Genomic DNA, 26,033 nt, shown 5'->3' with positions numbered 1-26,033 from the left:
GCCGTGGGGAGGCAGGTAAACTGCATCAGACCCTTGCCACTGTCTCAGGACTGCAGACCTGCATTATTACCACGTGTGCAGGGTAGTGGACTGAGCCATGCCCGTGTGTTGATACTGCCACCGTTGCAAGCATATCCAAGTAAGAAAGCAACCCAGAAGGCAGCCATACAGGGACTTAGGTAACTGTGTGCTACACGTGGACGGCCCATGGATATCAACAGTGACCAGAAGACTCACTTCATGGGTCACCAGGTGCAAGAATGGGCCAACGAGAACTATATAATGTAGCACTTCCATCTGCCCTACAATCCTAAAGTCCCTGGGTTGATTGACAAGATGAATGGACTGTTGAAACAGGCTCTGCAAAGAGAAACCTACTCTTTCAATGGGTGGACACGTGGGTTGCCAGAAGCTCTGACACAACCCAACAGCTACGCCAGACAAGCACATCCTAGTGTACAGCATCATTTAACCAGTGAACCACTGACAGCGATGAGGAATCTGCTGAGAGCTTGACAGCTGAATGGACTCTGCAACTGGGGCCACAAATGCCATATTACTGACGGCTCCACACAACCTAGGGCCAAGGACCAGTTACCTACGGGTACCTTGGGTATGGCAGGCTCCCCCCAGATGGTTTTGGCTCACTGGAGCCTAGAGGGAGGGACACAATCTTAACTTGCAGATAACTTGTTGGTTGCTTCCAACACCCCCTCGTCAGCTGGTGGTGAAAAACCCATCAGACCAAACACTAGGGGCACACCCTTCGTGGTGATTTGGAGTACAGTAAAAGCTTGGTATAACCAGTTCAGGTGAGGGGATATCCGTTAAAGCTGAAAGTAGGTTTTCCTAATGCGTATGTTAAAAAATTGAAAAGTCAGTCACCTCGAGCAAACAAATGCACTCGTCTGGGGTGTGGCTTAGCGCACTTTGGAACATCGGCTGGCATGCACCAAACTGCTGCAGAACATCATGCCCTGGAACGGCGGAACCAATTACTACATGCGACACTGTGTGATCGTGTGCTAATCATTCCCCCGAACATTGTTTAAGAGCAGTGACTCTTGGATTTAAATATGTGGGCAAGTCATAGATATGTGACATTTACTTATGTTGGCAAAATTACTACAGTGTTTTTACCAACATATGGTCTACTTGCTAAAATTTGTTAAAAACAACAGTGAAGTAACAAAAAACCCCTGTTGATTTAATTGTAAGCAAATCTCGGTTAAAAGCATTTTAAAATTAACAGTGTTAATTTCCACGTATGACATATGGACCGGAAACTTTGTCCATTAAATCCAAAGTTTGTTAAATCCAAAGTCTGTTAAATTGAGGTCCACAAAACTAAGGGTTTACTGTATTATGATTCCTCTCCTTATGTTAGTGTGCCAATTGCCCCATCCCCAGCCAGGAACTCCATGTGGTATTGTAAACCAGAGCAGAACCACTCCCAGCCACAGCTCTCAGTACAGTTGACAAAGTAGCCTGTATTTTGCCTGAAGCTTATAGTTCACCATTGCTTGTGCCTGCAGCTTCTTAGTCTTTCCTGCCATAGCATGCACGGTAACCTACTTGCCAACTGGGCTCACACATTGGCCCTACACCATAGTAAGAACTACCGGGTCCATGGGGAAATGCTTTCTTCTGCTGCCAACAGACTCCCATGGAAGAGCCAAGTCTCTACCATCCAGCAGTTAGGGACTGACCCTCTGTCCACTTGGTTCAGTCTTTATCATACCCGGCAAGGGGGTTCTAATAGGAGTTGTCACCTGCTTGTTGATTATGCTAGGCCTCTGTGGAGTATAATGCTGTTGTCCCCTCAGACTCCAAACCATTGTGGTACAAAGTGTGCAAGGCAATTCATGGAAGATCGTTGCGTGGAATGGAAGCACCCATATTACCTCTGGGTAGGAGTGTAGTGGAGCTCTCTTTAGAGATGCAGTATGGCTCCAGCAGCAAGCCACTGGCAAATGTCCAACTCTCTGTGATTATCTAACTCTCTGTAGCCTCAGGCTGGGCTGATTACCCAGAAAACCCCAATGTACTCAAGACAAACATCATGCCCTCAGGAAGGAGTTAATGAATGTATAGAATGTGACAACTGCCTGATATTATCTGTTAACTTAGAAATGCATTGCTCTTTTTTGTGGTCTATGACTACCAGCCATCTGATTTGACTGTTAACCCCCTGTAAAAAGGGATCCTGTCCTGGGAGGTATATGGAATTTTCCCACCAGCCACCACTGGGAACCACTGCTTTGCCGTGCATTTAAGTTTCTCCTATTAAAGTTCTTATGAATTGGAATGAGGCTATGTGTCACTTCTTCAGAGTCAATCCTAAATTTAGACTTTGGAGCTTTCCCCGCCAACAGCAGGTAAGATTAAATTAAGGATCTTGAGATTTGGAGATAATTCTGGATTATCCTGGTGGGCCCCATATAATTACAAGGGACTGTACAAGAGGGAGGCAGGAGGGGCAGTGTCAGAAAGGGATGTGGTGAAAGCAGAGGTTGGTTTTTGTATTTTGAACATGGAAGAGAGGACATGAGCCAATGAATGCAAGTGAAGAATCTACCCTTAGAGCCTCAAAAAAAACAAAACAAAACAAAAAACAGACCTGCCAGCACCTTTATTATAACCATCTAAGATTCACTTCTGACTTCTGACCTCCAAAACTGTAAGCTCATAAGTTTGTTATTTTAACCATTAAGCTTGTGGTAACTTGTTACATCAACAGCAGAAAACTAACATACCCTGTCTTCTGAAAGACTATGCTGATGCTTCCAATGAGGCAAGACAAGGTTGCCTTACAAGACAATGCAGGGCCCGTCACAAGCTGGACCCACCAGCCCTTCTCTTCACCACACCAACTAGGGCCAAATCTCAGCATAACCAGAAGGAACTGTTTTGCACTGGCTAACAGGAGGGGAGGGACTATACGACAAAGGAATTACAGAATCAGACTACCATGCACGAGAAGGGTCAGGAGAGTATTCCTGGGAGCCAGGACTTGGAGGATTCTGAGGATGAGAAACTATAAACTTGAATAGAGAGTTTGTCAATAAGGGACAAACTCCTATCACGCATGATTTAACCCATTGGCAATGGCCCCAGGGTGTAGGCACCCTGAGATAGTCCTTGGAAGCTTGGAGCAAATGAATGCCAAATGAATTCCAAAAGTACAGACTTGGGCTCTGTACAATGATTTATCTGGTCTTTCTCCATGGCTCCCTGGGAGGTAACTTCTAAAACTCTTGGCATTTTCTCATAATAGTAGTGTCTCTGTCATGTGTGAACCACTTAGATTACACCTGAGTTCATACCAACAAGGTCCAGAAGGGAGTGGATCACCAGAAAGACTAATGAAGTGACAAGAAGGTTGGGGCTTGGGGTCAGCCTGACCTCCACAGAGGGTAGGGGAAGCTGCAGACTGGGTTCTATCACATGGTTGAGAATGAAAAAAATCATGTCTACATGAGGTAACCCCAGGAAAAACTCTAGACACTGGGGACAGGGTGAGGGTCCTGGGTGGTGAACACATCGACGTGCCAGGAGTGGGCAGCAGCCTCACTCCGCAAGGAGAAGGCAACAGAGCTTGGCATCTGGAACTTTTCTTGACCTAGACATTTGCATCTCTCCCAAACTGTAGCCTTCCAAATTCATGAGCGCCCTAGCCAGATTGGCTCAGTGGTTAGAGCATTGGCCCGCAGACTAGAGGGTCTCAGGTTCGATTCCACTCAAGGGCATGTACCTGGGTTGATGGCTCAATCACTGACACTCGGAGGGCACGTGTGGGAGGCAACCCAGCGATGTGTCTCTCTCACATCGATGTTTCTCTCTCTCCCTTCCACTCTCTCTGAAAAGCAATGGAAAAAATATCCTATGTTAAGTATTTAAAAAAAAAGTTAAAATCATGAATTTTAATGTATATTTCACCACAATAAAAAATCCTTAAACAGGTGAAATTTGTTTTAGTAATATTTTATGTATCACAATATAGTCAAAATATTTTCATTTTAATATGTAACTAATTTTTAAGATTGAAATGTTTTATATTCTTGTTATCATACTAAAGCCTTTGAAAAGTTAGCATTCAGCGTGTATGCTACACTTACAGGGCACCCCAGTGAGGGCTAGCCAATTTCAAGTGCTCAGGAGCCTCATGGAGCCAGTGGACAGCCTTCATCTAAAACCTCATCTGCAAGCATCTCCATTCTACTTGCAAAGACCCACATGTTCCCTGCAACACTCCTGCAGCACCTCTGCAAATCCGCCTACAGGTTTTCTGCAAACTTCCCACATCATCTTCAAACACGCCCACAGCTCACAGGCCGATCCCTGAATCTCACTGCGGGCAGCTTCAGAACCTTTGCAGGTTGATCTGGCCTGCAAAGCACCCCTCTTCTTAGTGTAAAATGCCATATGCCCATGGGAAACACTCTGGCAGGGCCTCAGATAGTCCTCTCCAAGTCCGGAGCGGGGGGGGGGGGGGGGGGGGGGGGCCTGAGGCCAGACAGGAGACCCCAGGTGTCCTTCCTCTTGCTTCCCCTCAGGCTCTTCACCCTGGGCCTCTTCTAGGAAGGCAACCAGCTCCTCCCGCAGCACCAGGTCTCCAGCCCCAGGCTACACAGCTGGCCCAGCAGCTGGACATCACTCTTCAAAGTTTCTCCTGCCGGAGGGAAGGGAGAGTCATGGGCATTCCACCCCAGAGAGCATGCCCCCCAACCTGGGTGGAAGCAGGTCTCAGCTCAGGACCTGACAGAGTCTTTGCTTGACCTAACTTTAGTCAGGCTCCTGAAACTTCCCGTAGGCCCACCGGTGCACCGCCTCGTAAAATGCAGTCTTAGCAATAATCCCCATCCTCCATCCCTGAACACTCTCCATAGCTTATCTAGTCTGGTTCTTCACCTCCCACATCTCCCGGGTGATGTCTGATCACCGTGGCCTGTCTTCAGCAGGAATCCTGCTGAGTCGCTTGACCCAAAATGCCCCCTTCCTGCTGATGTAATTTTCTATCCACTGTCCCCCAGCGGCACCTACGCCGTAAATTTCCACTTGCCCATGCTGTACTTGGAGTTGAGCCCAATCTTTCTCGTCCACTGTAAAATCCCATCACAGTGGTCCCTGTTCCCATCACCTTACTACCTATACCATGTTCTTGGGCAGGTCCTTGCTGTGTCCCGGGACCTTATCTGCCATCCTGCTTCTCACGGTGTCTCTTGATCTGTCGCTCTCTCTCCATTTGTCTCTCCCTGTCTCTACCTCTCTCTGTGTGTGTCTGACTCTTAATCTCTTGGTCTCTCGTTTCCCTCTCTTGGTATCCATCTCTCTGTCTCCACCTGTCTGTCTGTTTCTATGTCTTTCCATACCCCATCTTTCTGTCTGCCTGTATTTCTCTGCCTTTGTCTCCACCTCTCTGTCTCTTAGATTTAATCTGAGTCTCTGTCTCTGTTGCTGTCCTCAATCTCTGCTTTCCATCTCCATCTCTTTCTGGGTCTCTCTTTGTGTCTGTCTCTATTCCTGCCTCTCACTCTTTGGGTCTATGTGTCTACCTCCCTTTGGGTCTCTCTCTAGCTCGCTCTCTCTCTCTCTGTGGCTTTATTTCTTGATTTCCGTCTCTCAATTTCTGTCTTTCAATCTCTGGCCCTTTCTATTTTCACACATTGACTTTCATTCATTCATTCATTCATTCATTCATTCATTCATTCATTCATTCTCCCCCACCCCTACTCTATCTCTTGCCCCTCCAAATTCCTCACTCACCAACTCCTCCCAGGTCCACAGCAGACTCTCCCTGCCACCTTCAGTGTCTGCCCCTGGGGACATGAGGGTCTAGTCAGCTCTCCCTGATGGGGGGGCACCTCTCAGGGCCCTGGGGGTTGGACCCAGCCCTGGAAGCACCAGTCCAGCCTGCCTCAGCTGCCTCCACAGCTCCATAGTCTCTGAGCAGTGGCTGCACAGAACAGGAAGTAGCAAGGTCCAGAATGACCCAGACCCCTGGAGACCTGGGGGGTGGGGGAAATAAAGGGCAGTGGAAGGGTCTGACATGGCATCCCAAAGCCCATTCTTCAGTGAGAATCAGCATTTTTTTCTTTCTGAAGCCTAATCTCAACTCTGCTTACAAGCATCCAACTCCACCCCTCCATGTCTCTTCCCAGGAATAACCCCTCCCTGTCTTTGATGTCTATTGATGCCTGGCCTCATCCTGTGTAGCCCTCTCCTGGGTCTCAGGTCCCAACACTCATCCTCAAACCCCAACTTGGTCCTTGCCTTTCTCCACTCAAGCCATCCAGGGCTTTCCAATCAGTGTGCCTGAGGAGCCAGGAGTGGCTTCCAAGAGAATGATCCCTCAGCTGGGCTGCCTCAATGTCCGGGCTGCTGGTATTTCGCTGAGCAGCCAACTCTGCTGACTCTAGACTTGCCCACAGATGGTATCACTTTCAGCACTGGGCCCTGCAGGGAAAAGGTTGGAACACACTGCAGGCCTCCCTCTGCTAGAGCCCCTCTGTCAGGCCCAGGACATTCAAATTCCTTTGATGTGTCAATGGCTTCAAAGTCCCTGACTCCAGTCTGACCTCCCTCCTGAGCTTCAGACCCCTACTCAGCATCTCCACCTGGATGTCTCAAGATGCATATGGTCAAAACAGAACTCTCAATTGGGACCTACCCCACCATATTAGTTTCCCGGTGCTGCTTTAACAAATTACCACAAAGTTAGTGGCTTAAAACAGCACAACGTTATTCTCTTTCAGTTCCAGAGGTCAGAAGTCTAAAGTGAGTGCACAGGGCTGGGTTCTTTCTGGAGACTCTAGGGGAGAATCAATTTTCTAACTTTACCAGCTTCTAGGAGCCACCCACATTTCCGGGCTCATAGCCCCTTCCTTGTATCACTCCAAGCTCTTCCATCTGTCATCAAGACTTTCCTGCCTCCGTTTTATAATATCCTCATGATTACATTGGGCCCACCTCAATTACCCAGGATAATCTCCCCATCTCAAGATTTCTAACTTAACCACATCTTTTGCATATCACTGATAGTGACAGACTCACAGGTTCCAGGGATCAGAACGTGGATATTTGAGAGGGGGGGGTCCTTCCAAGCACCTGCTACTCCCCAGTTTCCCCATCTCTCTGAGTGGCAGCACTGTCCTTGTAGTTTCTCGAGGTGCTGGCTCAAACTCCAAAAGAGATTCATAATCTGAGTACTTCTCACCATTTCCGTTGTCCCATCTCTGCTCCTGTCTCCATTCATCTCTGGTTTGGATGAGTATAGTAGCCTCTTTGCGCCCCCCCCCCCCCCACAAGATCTGTTTCCCGCCTGGCAGAATTGATCTTTACAAAATGTAAATTAGATGACACTGTCCTGAGAAGGGAATAAAACCCTACCAGGCCTGCACAGTCAGCTCCCGGCCCACCTGCCTGACCTGGTCTTCCACCTCTGTCTTCAAGACGGTTCTCACCTCTGGGCCTTTGCACTGGCTGCTACTCTGCCTGGAACACTTTCCTCCCAGATGTTTGAATGGCTGTTTCCTTCTTATCCTCCACTTAAATGTCATGTCTTCAGAGAGGCTTTTGCCAATGGCCCTGTACCGCTGTCACTCCCTATCATATTACCTGTTCGTATTTGCCTCTTATCAAATACTATCTGAAGTTACCTTGCTTCTTCTGGTGTTTCCTATCCATCCTCTCCCTGCCTGGAATGCTGACTCCCGGAGATGGGGCTGGGTCGGTCCTGTTCACCACGGTCACCTCAGCACCCAGAGCAGTGCCTGCGCCATGGTACCTGCTCAGTAAATATTTGTGGAGTGAATGAATGAGTGAATGAATGAATGATTCCATCCTCAAGACTTCACATCGACTCTTCACTCTGAGCTCCAAACTGAAGTCACACACACATCACAGTACTAATCTTTTTTTCCTTCTCCTCATTAATCTTTGTTTTAATGGGTCTCAACATCTGTGACAGATTTTTGGTCAAGTTGTTTCCATTAAAAACTAATAAATAAAAACTAATAACTAACTAAAACTAATAACTGATTTTAAAAACTAATAACTTAAAAACTGCCACACACACAAATGGTCCAGGAAACATTCTCCTTTCCTTCTGAAGGTTTTACGATGCATTGTAATCATTAACCAGTCTTTTACTATTAAACTTAAATGGCCAATTGAGACAAACAGTTCTGAGACTGTTCTTCCACCACTGATTAAGACTGGGGCGGCAGGTATTGGGGATAATATTCATTTAGCCTTCTGAGCTTTCTGGGCAGACTTGGTGACTTTGCCAGCTCCAGCTGCCTTCTTGTCCACTGCTTTGATGACACCAACAGCAACTGTCTGTCTCATGTCACGAACAGCAAAACGGCCCAGAGTCAGAGAAGCTCTCAACACACATGGGCTTGCCAAGCACCATATCAGCGATGGCAGCGTCACCAGATTTCAAAAACTTAGGGCCATCTTCCAGCTTTTTCCCAGAATGACAATCAATCTTCTCCTTCAGCTCAGCAAATTTGCAAGCGATATGAGCTGTGTGACAGTCCAGCACAGGTGCATACCCAGCACTGATCTGGCCTGGGTGGTTCAGGATAATCACCTGAGCTGTGAAGCCAGCTGCTTCCATTGGTGGATCATTTTTGCTGTCACCAGCCACACTGCCACGATGAACATCTTTGACAGACACATTCTTGACATTGAAGCCCACATTGTCCCCAGGAAGAGCTTCACTCAAAGCTTCATGGTGCATTTCAACAGACTTTACTTCAGTTGTAACATTGACTGGAGCAAAGGTGACCACCATGCCGGGCTTGAGAACACCAGTCTCCACTCGGCCCACAGGGACAGCACCAATACCACCAATTTTGTAGACATCCTGGAGGGGTAGACGCAGGGGCTTGTCAGTTGGACGAGTTGGTGGTAAGATGCAATGCAGAGCTTCAAGCAGTGCGGTTCCACTGGCATTGCCATCTTTACGGGTGACTTTCCATCCCTTGAACCAAGGCATATTAGCACTTGGCTCAAGCACGTTGTCACCATCCCAACCAGAAATTGGCATAAATGCTACCGTGTCAGGGTTGTAGCCAATTTTCTTAATATAGGTGCTGACTTCTTTAACAATTTCCTTGTATCTCTTCTGGCTGTAGGGTGGCTCAGTGGAATCCATTTTGTTAACACCAACAATCAGTTGTTTCACACCCAGTGTGTAAGCCAGAAGGGCATGTTCACGGGTCTGCCCATTCTTGGAGATACCTGCTTCAAATTCACCAACACCAGCAGCAACAATCGGGACAGCACAGTCAGCCTGAGATGTGCCTGTAATCATGTTTTTGATGATGTCTCTGTGTCCGGGGCATCAATGATGGTCACATAATACTTGCTGGTCTCGAATTTCCACAGGGAGATAGCAACGGTGATACCACGCTCACGTTCAGCTTTCAGTTTATCCAAGTCCCAGGCATACTTGAAAGAGCCCTTCCCCATCTCAGCTGCCTCCTTCTCAAATTTTTCGATGGTTCTTTTGTCGATCCCACCACATTTGTAGATCAGATGGCCAGTAGTGGTAGACTTGCCGGAATCTACGTGTCCAATGACGACAATGTTGATATGCGTCTTTTCCTTTCCCATTTTGGGTTTGTTAGTGGTGGTTTTCAAGACACCTGTGTTCTGGCGGCAAACCCGTTGCGAAAAAGGCTCACAGCACTAATCTTGAGATCTCCTCTCCATCCCTTACCCTGAAGTCTAACCTCGACACCTGCTCGATCTTTTTCCCAGGGGAAAATAATGCTGGGCAATTTGGGGGGCACTGAATTCCCTATTGCAAGGAGGGAGCGAGCGAGAGCTGGAGAACAGGGAGGCTCAGGGGAACCCTGACTTCAGTCAGAGGAAGGGAAGGTGCTCTCACTGGAAGGACTGCCCACCCTCTCCTAGGGAAAGGCTAGAGTCCCACTACAAAGCCTACAGAGAGGGCACTCAGAGAAATCCCTGAACCCAAAAAAGAGTAAAAAATACAAGCGCCTTCAAGAGGGGAGCGTGACCCAAAAAGACGTCAAACACGGAGCCAGGCGGGCTGGTAAAACGGACCGGCCCCTTCCAGTGACCTAATCTCAGCAAGACGGCGGCGCCCAGGGCGGTAGGTGATCGGAGTTCCTAGAGCCCCGAAATGGAAGTCCATTCAGCTGCCTCCGCCTTCAGGGCCAGTGTCGGCGCCCGGGAAGCAAGGAGCGTGGGGCAGCAGGAGGCCTCCCGGCTAGGCCTCGCGCTGCCAGTGTAGACACGCGGCTCTTGGGAGCCCGGGAGGAAGAGCGCAGGTTGCAGGCTGCTGAGGAGCTTCCGGGAGGAAGAGGGGGGGCGGGCGTTTGGCAGAGAGAAACCAATGCAGAAGCAGGAGATGTCTACCGGAAATGGCACACCCGGCCAATCAGAGGGAGGGATAAGGGAGTCGACGAGCCGTGGAGCGGACCCTGCGTTCTGGCCAGTGCGGCTCCCGGGTTAACGCATCGCCCCCCTGTCCCCGCCCCAACGGGTCTCAGGTTCGATTCCCGGGGGGGCACGTACCTGGGTTGCTGCTTCCATCCCCTGTTGGAGGCAGCCAACCAATCTCTCCTCTAAAAAAGCAACGGGGGTAAAATATCCTCGGGTAAGGATTAACCAAAACCCCCGAAACAACCCGAAGAAAGAGAGTGGGAGTGGGACCTGCAAGGGAAAGAGGACTCCAAGGAATGCAGGCGAGGGAAACTCATGGGAGAGTTAGGAATTCTGATGGAAAACCAAAGGCATGGTCGTCGGGTCGGGGAACCAAGAAGTATGGGAGTTCCAAGGAATTAAGGGGAGAATTTGCAGTATTGTGGAGAGGAATTTAGAAAGAAATGGGTAAAATAAGAGGTTGGGAGCTTATGAAGAATTTTTAAGGTTGGGAGCTTATGAAGAAAATAAGGGTTTGGGCCAAGTTCTGGGGGAAAATGAGAAATTGAAGAAAGAATTTAAGGGCGGTTTGAAAACAAATTAAACAAATTAAGGTTATATTTTAGGGAAATAAATCAGTTGTGCAGGAAGACTCCAGGGAGAATTTGGGGACATTTGTGGAAAATGAAGGGGTCAGATAATAGAGATTTTGAAAGAAAATAAGCATTGGTGGGGGGAAATAGGGGGAGAATTTGGGGAAACCAAGAATGTTTTGCTAAACCAAAGAGACAATTTAGGGTTGATTAGGAGGAAGAACTTGGGAAAAACAAGGAGGGAAATCTGCGAATCCCAAATGCAGAATTTGGAAGTTCTGAAAGGAGAATTTAGTGAATCAAGAAGCATTGGGGGGGGTAGGGAGGGAGGGGTGATCACAGACCAAGGACAGAACAGAGCGGCCCAGCCAGCTCGGCCTCAAAGGAGGCTCTCCAGGCTCAGCCTCTCCTTCCTCCCCAGTCCCGCCATCTGATGGCCACACTTGGAACAGGGGTACCAGGGGCACCCATGGCCTGAGCAGTGCAGTGGCCGCAGGGCCATCAGAGGAAGTTGCTCAAGTTCCTGACTGACTCTTTCTGTGATGTGGAGGCCCGGAGGGAGTGCCTGCTCCAAAAGCAGGCGTGAAAAGTGCACAGGAAAAATCGGTAAGAACCCCTGGCCTGCAAGACCCTCCTGCTCTGGCATCACTGGTCTCCGTTCGTTTCACAGATTCGCCGTGCCTATCTGAAACAGTGCAAAAACCACTCAGAAGCTGAGAAAGACCTTCTGCCCTGTGAGTTGTCTTGCTTGTCCCTCCTGATGGCCAGCAAGCATTGGGTTGAATCCTAGAGGATCTGACCCAGAGGTGGGGAGTTGAGACCAGAGATGGGCAGCAGGGAATGGCATGGAGGGATGGGCTCCTGTGCAGTCGGGATAAGCCAGTTGTAAAGCCTGGGTGGGGTTTGGGATGTTGGATAGATTGGGGATTAGGTGAGTGGAGTGGTGCCAGGGAGGAGAGCTTTTTTGGGGAGGGGCTTAAGGGTGAAGATGAGGACCCTGGATAATGGGTGGACCTACCATTTGAGGGGGGAACAATTGAAGTTGCCTCCTTGAAGCCCAGGGTATTGCTCTTCTAGACTGGGATGGATTTAGGGGTGCAATATGGACAATGGAGGGATGGGCAAGGACTTGAAAACTCACATGAGCCTGGCCGGTGTGGCTCAGCGGCTGAGAATCAACCTGATCCAGGGGATCACAGCTTGAATAGTGGTCAGGGCACATGTCTGGGTTGTGGGCTTGATTCCCAGTAGGGGCCAGGCAGGAGGCAGCCGATCAATGACTCTCTCATCATTGGTGTTTCTCTCTCTCTCTTCCCCTCTCCCTTCCTCTCTCTGAAATCAATAAAGACATATTAAAAAAGAAAGAAAAGAAGAAAACTCACATCAGTGCCCTGACGTTGGGGACAAGAGGGAGCCCAGGATGTACAGGCCAATAGGAGCCATGAGAAAAAGCCAAGTGGGAGAGGGACAGGGGGCACGTGATGTGTGTGTGTGTGGGGGGGTGTTCTATGGGTCTGGAGAGCGATGAGGGATTGGCGGACTGAGGAGGCCATGAACACAGAAGATGAGCTGAGGGTGTTTGGGGACTTGAGTCAGGAGGGAGTTTGAGTGTGAGGTAATCAGACTCCAAAAGGAATTGGGAAAGGTGATGAATGACCAGCAGGGAACAAATACACAGCAGGCAGTTTCCAGAGTGAGTGTCAAGGTTTCACAGTGTCAACCTGTGACCAGGTTGATGTGTGCCGCTTGCTGCAAAGGGTGTTCTGGAGTTAGACATTTTCAGCATCTCTTGGGTGGGCTACAGAAAAGCAAAATGTTGCCCTCTTTTCAAAGTCCTCCTTTATTCCAATAAACAAGATAACCATGTCCCAAGAATTTGTATGTGAGTGTGTAAGGCTGAACAGGAGTTTGGACAGGTGAGGAAACTGTGAGTGCGTCAGGGAGTGAGGTAAAGCATCACTTTGGAGCATGTGTCCCCTTTCCCTTTTTTGTTGACTTGTCAGAGTGAACTTCTGTGAGTCTGCAGGGGAGAGATGTGTGACAGGTCGCAGTGCTGGACCGGTAGGTGCCAATTGTCTTGGCCACCTGTCCTTGTCTAATCCAGGCTGTAACACTTCCACTTGTTGTGGATGCTGCTCTCCCACCTGTCCTTAGGTTGGTGGGTGGGATAGAACCCAGGCCATGATCAGCAGTTCTTGCTACCGGGCATGTTCATCCTCCATGTCTCCTGAAGCGAGAAGCAGGTCAGGAATGTTGTTCTATTGCTGTAGAAACATGGCCTTGCTCCAAACCCTGGGCATCTGCATGCCATTCTCTTATTAGGTCCCACCAGAGGCTTCAAAACTGGCCTTTCATCCTTCTAACATGGATTAGATAGAGGTTCAAGTGCGGCAACGGGTCCTTTACTCTGGAGGGTACGTCCAGCATGGCCCAGACTAATGGAGCCCTAAAAACCTCATAGATGTAGTGGATCCCTGAATGGTCGCAGATGTGCACATCCCTGTGTTATCGGCAAGAGGAGGCGACTTCAGTTTGTTTCTCCTCAAATGAAAGACTCTATTCAAGAGGCAAAGTGGGTCAAAGCAAGCAAGAATTTATTGGCCGCAGCAAAAACACACTCAGGACAGTGAAACAAGGAAGGGCCTAGAAGGAGCAACAGCAGAGCCCAGGTGGGGCAGCTTTGGCTCACTGGGAAGTCAGAGAAATTGGGGGCTCAGAGTCAGGTTCAGGGGGTGAGCCAGGGACAAGCTGCCATTGCCCATTGCTCCCCTTGTTGCAAGTCTCATGGGGTCCGTTGCAGTTTAGGAGATACGTGCCTGTGGGGGAAGGAGAAGGGAAAGGGAATGGCATGGGCGTGCTCCCTGGTGGGAGAGGGCACCCTGGGTCTTTTGCATTGAGGGTATTTATCTCTCTCTTGCAAGTGGAAATCTTGGGGGGGTGTCTCAGGGTAGAATCTCAATAGAATATCAGCTTTCCAGATGTGCTCTTTCAGGGTCCTGGTCCCCACTGATTGGCCAGCACTTGGGCAGGGGGTCATTAGGCAATAGAACTGGTAGTGGGGCAGCCATGGTGTCACTTGACTAATTTTGCTGCTTTTCTGGTTTTGGGAGCTGAAATACAACTTAGGACTAGATGTTACCTTTAGGGAGGAAATGCCAGGGGGTGTAAACCGCAGGACCATCAATATAAAAGGTCAGGAGTCCAAACCACATGACTAGCAATGTGCTGGGGGAGGAAAGGTGACCCTGGGGGTGGGGCCCTTTTCCCCCAGTTTTGCCCCTTGCTAGGCACCCAGGGCTTTGTGCCCTGGTGAGCTTCTCTACCTGGCCTATCATCCTTGCTCTGCTCCTGTCTGTCTAGCTGCCTATTATACCTATAGCTCATGGATCTCTCACACTTTGCTTCAATTGCTGATCGCTGGAGCTGATTCTGTCAGTGGCATCATTCTTGTCAGTGGATCTGATTGCCTTGGCTGTTGTCATTGACCATCAAGGAAGATAAGGCCCCGGGTCTTCCTCAGGCATTCCGAATACTTGCAATTTCTGGTTCAGATAGTCTGCTCATCGTGTATCATCAGTATAATGGACCAGCGATTTTCAACCAGTGGGCTGCAAGGATTTTTAAAGCATGCACTACCTAACTATCTAGTCAGGGCGACTGACTTCTTTTCCTTTAGATTGTCAAATAAAAAAGTGCAACAGCCCACACAATAGCCATGTGGTGTGAAGGAATCAAAATTATACCTATTTTTTTCTCAGATCAGCAACAAATATATTTTTTGTTGTGCTTCAGATTTTAGTAATTAGTTTATGTGAGCCATGAGATGAGAAAGGTTGAAAATCGCTGTAATGGACCAATGTGATGTCCTGAAATTGCCCAGAATCCTGTGGGCTACGCAGGTGGAGAGTGAGAGACCATGAATGTGTAGTTTTGGTGCCTTATAAATGCACACTGTTGCTGAACCAGTTCCTGGTGAGTTTTGGAAAGACTGTTTTCAGATCAACAGCTGCCTATCATGTATGTGAATGGTTAGCTGCTCTAGTTATCATACAACATTTGTCACAAAATGACAAGTTTGTTTAAATTAGGTTGTGTTTGTGGTAATGCAGTGTTATCTGCCATTACCCATCTGGGTTTTGGAGATACTAATGAATTAAATGGGGGTATGCCGTGAACCATGACCCCTGTATCCTTCATTTGGATGATGGCTCTAATCTCTCTCATTTGCCCTGGGACGCGATACGTTTTTCTTTTACTGAATTGTTAGTGGAGGAGAGAGAGTGATTGAGAAGTCTTCACTAAGCATCGTTTGTTTTTCCTACAGTGATAGCTTTTACCTACAGATCTAGAAACCACTGTGAGGATTCTCTTAACTGCTCTGTATATCCATTCTGTTTTAAGTTCAATCTTTATTGTTGAGAGTAGAACAGATGTCCCCTCCTTTTTCCCCCCCACTGTGCCCCTCCACCCGGATCCCACCCTGCCCCAGGCCTTCAGCACCCTGCTATCTGTGACCAGGGGTAATGCATGTGTGCATATAAGTACTTTGGTTAATCTCTTCCCGGCCCCTCTCCCCCTTCTCTCTGAGATTCCTGTCTGTTCCATGTTTCCATGTCTATGGTTCTATTTTATTCATCAGTTTATTTTGTTCATTAGATTCCTTGTTCATTTATTTTTATTTTTAGATTCATTTGTTGATAGATATGTATTTATTGCCATTTTATTGTTCATACTTTGGATCTTTTTTCTTCTTCTCCTTAAAGAAGACCCTTCAACATTTCCTGTAGTGCTGGTCTGGTGGTGATGAACTCCTTTAGCTTTTTCTTGTCTGGGAAGCTCTTTATCTGTCCTTCAGTTCTAAATGACAGCTTTCCTGGGTAGAGCAATCCTGTAGGCTCAGCAGTTGTACATCGAATTATGACCCAGGAGACCGAGGTTCGGTTCCTGGTCAGGGCACATGCTTGGGTTGTGGGCTTGATCCCTAGTAGGGGACGTGCAGGAGGCAGCTGATTAATAATTCTCAGCATTGATGTTTATATATCTCTCCCTCTCCCTCCCTCTCTGAAATCAATAAAGATATATTTTTTAAAAAAATCACACGTGTGGTAAATGACCCACTCCTGGCTAAAGAGCTGGAAGGACCCTAACCACCAACACTGTAGCAATTCCACTTGCATCTTTGCCTCCATGTAAGAAAGCAGAAGCAAAAATCTTTCAAGATATTCTGTTATCGAACCTCAACACTGTGTGGGGTGTATGGGGTGTAAGGACTCCTTAAAGAGGCAGAAGAGTGGGGAGTCTCTACTAGACAGTCACATGTCCACCTGGGCATGCGCTCCTAATGCCTCCACTGCCCTGTGATCACCGGGTGCCCTCCAGGGGCTCAGCCACAACACAGGAGACCTTCTTGGCTTTCTATGTCATTTTCAAAAACTTTGTATGCCTGTTTCAAAGAGAGACCACAAATAGGATACAGGGTATTGGGAAATAGACCCTATCTTTGACATTCTGTTGGGCTTTGTTGGCTCTAGTTAGCTTCTGAGCATAGAGAAAATGCTACAGAGACCTGCAGGCCAGATGGCCTTCAGAGACCAGGGGGCTGCAAGAGCGGGCAAGAAGGGCAGAGTTCCATGGTGACTGTAATCATTAAAGAGGAAGAGAGGAAAGGAGGGGCAGAGTTTGTTACTCTGGTGTTGGTGAAAGCCATGTAGAAAGTATTAGGAGGGGAGCTAGTGCACAGGGGAGGCGGAGGACTCCAAATTGGGGTGGGGTTTGAATGGTGGGCCCACTCTCAGTGGTGACCCTGGAGCTGGAGAAGGGGTTGGTATGAAGAGGGAGCCATTCTTCCAGACCTGAGTGTGTTCTTGAGAGGCAGGGTGGCTTTTTGAATGAGTTAGATTCTTGAAGACTCAGATGGGTGCCTTTGATCCTGGGCCCAAACAAGTGATTTGAGGAACACATGGTGGGGTGTGCACGCCTGTAGGTGGGGGGGAAACACAGGAAAACATTTAAAGAAAAAAGGAAGGAAAAAAGGGGGCAGGGGTGAGGGTTGAGAGGGTGAGTCCTTAAAAACAGGTAGAGGGAGAAAGGCGGGACACTTATGACTAGAGGCCCACAGTTTAGGACTTGGCAGCCCCAAGGGAAGGGGCATCGGACCCTGGGAGAGCTGGGAGAAGGGGACTGGCGGCCACTGGGGGACCAGGAGCCTAGAGAGCAAGGAGGGATGGGAGGGCTTGAGGGACACGCAGGTGCAGTGGGCTAGAAAAAGGCCGGTAGAGACCCTAAGGAGGGAGGAGGTGGGGGAAAGGGGTAGTGCAGGGGAGGGGTCTGCGCTTGGTGTCGGAGCTGAGCAGGGTTCCCAAACTCCTTCCTGGGGGAAGGGTGGGAAAGGAGGGCAGCAGGTGTTGGAAGGAGCACAGGAGAGAGACCAGGGCTCCGGGTTTCCAGGTTGAGAGCCAGGGTTTTCAATGTCTGGCTCCCGACCAGGGCGAGACTGGTGCTGCTCCTTCCCCAAGGTGGGTCTGGGTCGTGTAATTTCAGCTTCTCCTGGAAGCGCCCTCGAAACACAAACTGTCATCTCCCCAGTACCCCAAGACCTCTGACCCCCAGGCTGCAATTGGGAGTCAGTGCACAGGAAGGAGGCAGCGAGTGGAGGCTGAGCAGCGGCCTGGTGGTGGGTGTTGGGCTGCCTGACGGAAGGGGGGAGAGGCAGGTGTCCAAGGTGTCCTTGGAGCTGGCTGGGCCCAAGGGAGTGAGGAAGGCGGTGAGGAGGGTTGGGGACCCAGGACCTCAGATGCCTGCGGTCAACTTGAGGCGGGGTCCTCTGCAGGGGTCAGAGCTGTCTGCTCAGATACAGTTCATGGTACCTGAAGGACCTCTGCAGTATAATGTGTCCTTGTCCTCTGAGTATGCCCGTCACTGCACTGTTTTCCCGAGAGGGCTGGTTGGATGCTGAGCCAACTAGTTTTCCACAGTTGTGTATTCAGGGGAACGCGCAGGGATCAGTCCCGGTCTCAAGACTTCCCACCAGGAGCGCCTCCAGCCACCCAGGGGGTGCGGACAGAACCCTGAGAAGGGGTGCATCTGCCTGGCCGGCGTGGCTCAGCGGCTGAGCATCGACCTGGGATCCAGGAGATCCCTCTCCCTTCCTCTCTCCAAAATCAATAAAGATACATTAAAATATATACATATATTCTCTCATAGGAGTCTCTCTTTATCTTCAGAATCATAAACCATGGCTTTATTTCTTAAGTATGGATCTACTCCCACCGAAATGGACTGGCTGGGGACTGGACAGTGCCGGGCCTCCTCCTGGCACCTGTGGGCTGACAGCACCCTGTCCCCGCCCCTGGGTCCCTCTCTGAACCACACGCACCTTTGAGGCTCCCTCATTAAGGGAACAAGGGTTCTTTGTAGTGTCCTCACTGTTTGTCCCTCCAAATCTCAGACTCTGGGGCACAATTTGCTGTCCACTCTTGGGGGTGATACTTAAATTACCAGCTTCCAATGACTTTCATCCATCCTCACATGTGACAGACCCGGGAAGCGCCTTCTGCAGGTGATTTTGAGGGAAAAGTTCTCAAAAACAGTTACCTTTGCCCACATTGCCGCATTTGTACACTTTTAGGGGTTTTTGGTGGTCAGATGCTTTCCAGCTCTAGGGGAACATCCGACTCTCTGTGTACCGGGATGAGGAGCCAGAATGGACAGAGACATCGTGTTAGCGTTCACAGAAGGTGCTCCCTGTGAACCCTCGAGAGCTGAAAATCATGGGTGAGTCAACATAAAATCCCCATTCCAGTACTAAAAGTATGGATGGGGCAACTTTCACGGTTTCCTAAGAGCTAAGCCTCAAAAAGTGAACTAGAAAAGTAAAAATGAACTAGAAAAGTAAAACATGCATCACGGTTACTGACAAATTTAAAAGGATTGTTTCCTTTCCTTTGCCTTGGCACCCAGGGCATCCTTTTCATCCCGCAATGATGGAAGAGCGCCCTTCTGACAACAGGCTACCTACAATTTTGACCTAGTAGGAATTACTCTGTTTTTCCCCCTTAAACCTCAAATACAAAACTAGAGGCCCTGACCCAGGCCGCTCCGCCTAAGAACAGCAGCAGGATGTGCTGAGGCCTGGGCTCCTCTGGTCCTCAGACAGCAGGGGCTCCCTGAGGCTGTCCCTGGGGGCACTGGTTAGCAGGTGGGAGGTGCTTTTCATGGCTCAAACCCTACCACCCAGCAGTGTCCGAGGACAACTAGAAGCTCCTGAAGCCCAGTCCCTACTGGAAAGGACCAAAGCACACTCAGATCTCTTGGAGGCTCATGGAGCGGGGTGGGGAAGGGGGACACCACGACTCCCAGCTGCTGAACTAGAGGTGCCAGTGCCTGCAGGTGGCAGTCACTGAGACTTGGAGTCACTTTCCCACAACCTGACCCGGATCCCATCACCTGGCCCTTCTCTCGGATGGATGGCGGGAGGGTTACTGAGGCACAGGGTTTGGTCACATTGCGCCTTGAGTGCGGGGACCCTGTGCCAGAGAGGCCCTGCTGAGGCCTGGGGCAGGGCAAGGAGGGGGTGTGGAGTCCGAGGTTGACCAGGAACCTGCAGTGAGAGCAGGAGGTGGAGCCAGAGCCCTGGCATCTGGGATCAGCCCCTGATGACAGATGGGAAGGTCCAGTCCTTGTGCCCAGGCAGAAACTCGGCAGAACTGTGGACTCAACTCCAGCGACAGTATCTGTGAGGGCGAGACAGAAGCCAGGCGGATATCCAGCTCTGCCTGTCTGCACCCTCGCTCATGCGTCTCAGACATGGTTAAATGGCTGAGGGACACCACACAACAGAAGCATGTCACTCCGTGTGACACCTGGGGTCAGAGCATGTTCCCTGTAGACCAGGGCCTGGAGTCAGCATGGGAGGAGGCCAGCAAGTGTCCGCGGCTGTCCCTGGGATGAGCCTCTACCCCTCAGACAGTTAGGAGGGAGGACGGGGTCTCCTAACACTGAAGGGTCTTGGGACAGTATAGGGGTTGTCCTAACAAGGCGTGTGTGTGTGTGTGTGTGTGTGTGTGTGTGTGGTTGAGAATCACAGCTAAAGAAGTCGAAGCCTCAGCAGTTCCCAGGAAAGAGAAATGTAGTGGGAATGAAGGGGGAAGGAGGGGACAGGGGATTCAAGAATGAGACAGGAGGGAGAGGGAGGGTCCTAGGGAGAGACCCTGCCCCTCCCCCATGACCCAGGAAGGGCTCTGCCCTGAAAGGACGGCAGGTTCCACAGGATGGGACAAAGGTGCCTGTGAGCTTTTCTGGACCCCAAGCACTGACTTGTGTGACTAGCAGGATATTAAGGGAATTACAGTGTGTGACTTCATAAGAGACAGCTCTGTCTTGCTGCCTTTTGAGTCACCTACTCCGAGGGGAAGCCATCTGCCATGTGGCGAGGACATGCGAGCAGCCGATGGAGGGGTCCATGTGGTGAGCTGCTGCCTCCTGCCAGCAGCCGCCACTAAGTTCCAGGCACGTGAGCCAACCCAGCCTTGGCAAAGGACCCACCAGCCCAAGTCAAGTCTTCAGATGACGGCGACTGTAGCCAACATCTTGACTACAACTTCACGAGAGACCCTGCGCTGGAACCATCCAGCTCAGCCGCTTTTACATTCCTGACTGACAGAAACTGTGAGATAATAAATGACTATTGCTTAGAGCCACTGAATCTGGGGTTATTTGTTACACAGCTAATACTTGTGCCTACCTCATAGTTTTGTGAAGATTCAATTTAATAATGTATATGAGAGCTTAGCATAGGGCCTTATATAAGTGTTGATTTATGTGTGTAAATAAACAATGTACACACATGCACAGAGACCACAGACTAATAGCGACCCCTGGGACAGTGGCAGAGTGACAAGGGCCATCAGAATGTCTTGATGGGAGCTGACCAGTGTGGCTCAGCAGTTGAGCATCAACCCTTGAACCTGGAGATTATAGTTCAATTACCAGTGAGGGCACATGCCCAGGTTGCAGGATCAATCCCCAATCGGGCGTGCAGGAGGCAGCTGATCAATGACTCTTTCATCATTGATGTTTCTATCTCTCTCTCTCTCCCTCTCCCTTCCTCTCTCTGAAATCAATAGATATAATTTTTTAAAAATCAAGTCACCATGTACAACTCAAGAAATTGTTTTGACCCCTGACCAGGTAGCTCAGTTGGTTAGAGTGTCGTCCCAGTACACCAAGGATGGGGGTTCGACCCCCAGTCAGGGCACATACAAGAAGCAACCAATAAATACATAAATAAGTGGCACCACAAGATGGATCCCTCTCTCTCTCTCTCTAAAAAAGGAAAAAAGAGCCCGGTGGGGGGTGGCTCAGTGGTTGAACATCGACCTAGAATCCAGGAGATCGAGGTTTGATTCCTAGTCAGGGCACATGCCCGGGTAACGGGCTCAATCCCCAGTCGGGGGCGTGCAGGAGGCAGCTGATCAATGACTCTCTCATCACTGATGCTTCTATCTCTCCCTCTCCCTCTCCTTTCCTCTCTCTGAAATCAACACAGATATATTAAAAAGAAATAAAAATAAATAAATAAAAAAGGAAGAAAGAAAGAAAGAAAGAGAAAGGAAGAAAGGAAGAAAGAAAAGTTGTTTTGACATCAAAGCCCACATTTCCAGTTTCGCTGAAAAATTCCTAAGATGCGGCAGCACTGCCCACATTTTCCCAGCAACAAGCCCCTGGAATTCAGTGGTAGCTGCCCCTTTAGAGAGAGACTGCAGTTCTCCACGGTCCCCACTGCTCCCTACTGCCCCCCACACTGAGGCTGAAACCCAAAGCCAATTATTATTTGAACACCAGATGCTGGTTTTCCCTTGGCCGAGCGATATTTCTCAGTACCCGTTTCTCTACCAAACATGGGAAAGAAAGTTAGGCAGCGGGGCTGTTTGGCATTGGAAAAGTACCCTAAGTGCTGAGTTATGCAAAGAAAGATTACTCAGCCTCCCTGGCATTTAGTTCCCCGAACTTACCTTTCTGAACTTGAGATTCTTGCGGACACTTGGCAGAAGCTGACGAGACGAGGAGGGAGGGGCTGGGTGCGGGGAGAAGGGAGAGCACAGGCGCTCCCAGGGCCCAGTTGGCTCCATCGCTACAGTCTCAGCTGGTGGGGAACGGAAGAGCCCGGGAGGCTCCGAGGGACAGGCGACGGACGAACTGCCGCTTCCTTCAGGCTCCCGCACAGGGCCCGCATTCCGGGCGGTGCAGCGAGTCTTGGGCCAGGGGACCTCGTCAGCCACGAGCATTAAAACACAACTGCTGGGTGCAGCACAGCTTCCCGCTCCAATAAGCAGTGTGTTGTCCGGTCAGAGTGACTCAGTTGGTTGAGTGTTGTCCTGTGCACTGAAAGGTTGCGGGTTCGATTCCCAGTCAGGCACATGGCCAGGTTGCGGGTTCAATCCCCAGTTGGGGCATGGGTGGGAGGCAACCCATTGATGTTTCTCTCTCTCTTTCTCTCTCTCATTGATGTTTCTCTCTCTCTCTCTCAAAATCAATATGAAAAAAAAAAGAGCACTGCGCCTCCTTTGTAAGAAGTAGTATGTTAATAAGAATTGTTGAATTGAAAGGGTTTCTTTTAAGATGGGGGGAAGGGGAAGTAAGAAAGATTAGGTTAATGACCTATCTGATCACCTAGTCAATGTGTTCTGTGCATTTGGGGGCTTTTGTTTTCAAAAGTCCAAAGCACATTATGTGGAATGAAATCCAAGATATACCATGATGTGGAGAAGATGCAGAATGCCTTGACTCACTCCCTGAAGCTTATTTTGGGCGGAAAAAGAAAGCTGTGTAGCCCTCGTGCCCAGATGGCCCCTGGGACAAATGGCTGTTCAGATCTGGAGTAGGAAATATAGAAGGTGAGCACGGCAGCTGTAAAGGACTGCTGGGGTCATATCAGTGGTCTCAGGTGCCATGGTAAAGCCGGCATGGCTCAGCAGTTGAGCATCAACCTAGGATCCCAGAGATCATGGTCAGGGCACATGCCAGGGTTGCGGGCTCAATCTCCACCAGGGGGCGTGCAGGAGGCAGCCCATCAGTGACTCTCATCATTTATGTTTCTATCTCTTTCTCCCTCTCTCTGAAATCAATAAAGATTTTTTTTTTTTTTTAAAGAAAGAGTCTTCCACAGGCCAAAGAGGGTATCATTTGAGTATCAATAAGGATAACTGAGATGGGCTGAAATATAGCAAATACATTAAAATCCAGATCTGCGCGAGGTTGGAGCGGGGAGTAATCATGGACTCTGGCTTGAGTTGGAATGAAGAGGAGGCACAGAAAGATCTGCGGGAGGCCGGAGGCCTTCTCATAGACACGAAGCACACTGCCAGCGTGAAGGCGTGGAGGAAAGAAGGCGCAAAAAAGAAGAATAAGAAGGGGGAGACTATCTCCCTAACAGACTTTCTGGCTGAGGATGGAGGGACTGGTGGAGGAAGCACCTATGTCCCCAAACCAGTCAGCTGGGCTGATGAAACAGACGACTTGGAAGGAGATGTTTCAACCACTTGGCACAGTAATGACGATGATGCTATAGGGCACCTCCAATTGACCGTTCCATCCTGCCCACTGCTCCACGGGCTGCTCGGGAACCCAATATTGACAGGAACCGTCCTCCCAAATCACCTCCCTACACTGCTTTTCTAGGGAACCTGCCCTATGATGTGACAGAAGACTCCATTAAGGAATTCTTTAGAGGATTAAATATCAGTGCAGTGCGTTTGCCACGTGAACCCAGCAATCCAGAGAGGTTGAAAGGTTTTGGTTATGCTGAGTTTGAGGACCTGGATTCCTTGTTCAATGCCCTGAGCCTCAATGAAGAATCTCTAGGTAACAGGAGAATTCGAGTGGACGTTGCCCATCAAGCCCAGGATAAAGACAGGGATGATCGTTCTTTTGGCCGAGATAGAAATCGGGATTCTGACAAAACAGATACAGACTGGAGGGCCCGTCCTGCCGCAGACAGCTTTGATGACTACCCACCTAGAAGAGGTGATGATAGCTTTGGAGACAAGCATCGAGATCAAGATCGTTATGATTCAGACCGATACGGTGATGGGTATCAGGACGGTTATCGTGATGGCCCACACCGGGATATGGATCGATACAGTGGCCGGGATCGCTATGATGACGGAGGCAGCAGAGACTATGTAGAGGCTCTGATTCCAGGACAAGCAGTGGCAGAAGAGCATTTGGTAGCGGGTAGCGTAGGGACGATGACTACAGAGGAGGCGGGGACCGCTATGAGGACAGATATGAGAGACGTGATGATTACTCCTGGGATGATTATAGGCGTGATGACAGAGGTCCCCCCCAAAGACCCAAGCTGAATCTAAAGCCTCGGAGCACTCCTAAGGAAGATGATTCCTCTGCTAGCACCTCCCAGTCCGGTCGAGCAGCCTCTATCTTTGGAGGGGCAAAGCCTGTTGACACGGCTGCTAGAGAACGAGAAGTAGAGGAGCGGCTACAGAAGGAACAGGAGAAACTGCAGCGTCAGCTGGATGAGCCAAAACTAGAACGGCGGCCTCGGGAGAGACGCACAAGCTGGCGAAGTGAAGAAACTCAGGAACAGGAACGATCAAGGACAGGAGGTGAGTCATCACAGACTGGGACCTCGGCCGCTTGGGGCAGAAATGCGCGAAGGAGAGAGAGTGAGAAGTCTCTAGAAAATGAAACGTTCGATAAGGAAGAAGACTGTCACTCTCCAACTTCTAAGCCTCCCAAACCTGAACAGCCTCTAAAGGTAATGCCAGCCCCTCCACCAAAGGAGAATGCTTGGGTGAAGCGAAGTTTTAACCCTCTTGCTCGATCTCAGAGCTCAGACACAGAGCAGCAATCCCCTACAAGTGGTGGGGGGAAAGTCGTTCCAGCTCAACCATCTGAGGAAGGGCCAGCAAGGAAAGCAGATGAAAATAAAGCGGATGGGGTGAGTGTCCCAAAAGGCCAAAGTGGGAACTCCAGCCATGGTCTAGGAGATGGAGGGAACAAAGACCACTGGAAGGAGTCAGACAGGAAAGATGGCAAAAAGGATGAAGACTCCAGATCTGCACCTGAGCCAAAGAAACCTGAAGAAAATCCAGCCTCCAAGTTTAGTTCTGCAAGCAAGTACGCTGCTCTCTCTGTGGATGGTGAAGATGAAAATGCGGGAGAAGGTTACACCGAATAGGCCTCTACATCCGGTGTTTTCTCCGAGTCTCTCTCTACCCTGGAACATTCAAGAGCAAACCAAACCTCTAGCCAGACGAGACAAAATAAAACTCACCATCTCCTGGAGACTTTCTTAACTTTTTTTAAAAAACAAAAACAAAAAACCAACATGAAGTGAAATTCTTTTGCATGCTGCTGCAGCCTTTAAAGTATTGAACTAACTGGAAAATTGCCAATATAGCCAGAAAGAAAGACGTATTTTAATGGAAAAGTTGTGTGTTTTTATGACACATGCAGTTGCTTGTGTGATTAGTGCCTAGGGCCCTCCATTTAGGAAAATGACAGTGACAGTGATGCAATGTCTGGAATCTGGTTGGGCAGTAGGCAGGTATGAGGAAGAATATGCGATTTCTTCCTTTAATTCTTACTTTCCTAATGTGGCATATATGAATTCTCAAACATCTGAATAAATTCTCCATCCTTGGAAAGGTAGGTTTAGTCTCTGAAGTTTTAGTCTCCAGGAGGCTGCCAGCCCCTCCTTATTTAATTCTGAGTTACTGAGGCCAGCCTAGGGGAAATTCCTTCATTTTTAGCCCCCAGGGGGGTACTGGGAGTGAGTCTTTGGGCCACTAAAGAATAGGACTACTTGGTGACCAAAATAAGTGGGAAAATCGTGGTTTGAAAAGCAGCTTTGGGGAGGTGATGAATTATTTTGCACCAGTAATAGGGGAAAACGGTATGACCTCCAGTAAGCACATGAATGGTTACTTCCTGGAGCAGGAAACCAGGGTGGTGGTGGTGCAGGAATTCCCAAGTTTCCGTATGTCCTGGTTTCGCCCTGAAACACTATCCTTTCTGAAA

At 49.3% G+C, this 26,033-nt stretch overlaps 3 pseudogenes; 1 reads left to right on the top strand and 2 right to left on the bottom strand.

Moving 5' to 3' along the window:
* Nucleotides 1-674: 674 nt before the first annotated feature.
* On the bottom strand, nt 675-5,940 carry LOC148093551 (glutamate-rich protein 4-like; annotated as a pseudogene).
* A 2,136-nt stretch (nt 5,941-8,076) lies between these two features.
* Nucleotides 8,077-9,687, bottom strand: LOC107538411 (elongation factor 1-alpha 1 pseudogene; annotated as a pseudogene).
* Nucleotides 9,688-23,267: 13,580 nt separating this feature from the next.
* LOC107538035 (eukaryotic translation initiation factor 4B pseudogene) lies at nt 23,268-25,330 on the top strand (annotated as a pseudogene).
* The last annotated feature ends 703 nt before the right edge of the window (nt 25,331-26,033 follow it).

This window comes from Miniopterus natalensis, chromosome 3, assembly GCF_054644295.1.
Source record: "Miniopterus natalensis isolate mMinNat1 chromosome 3, mMinNat1.hap1, whole genome shotgun sequence".
NCBI lineage: Eukaryota > Metazoa > Chordata > Mammalia > Chiroptera > Miniopteridae > Miniopterus > Miniopterus natalensis.
Note: the sequence above shows the minus strand (reverse complement) of the source record. Positions and strands in the feature narration are given on the sequence as shown.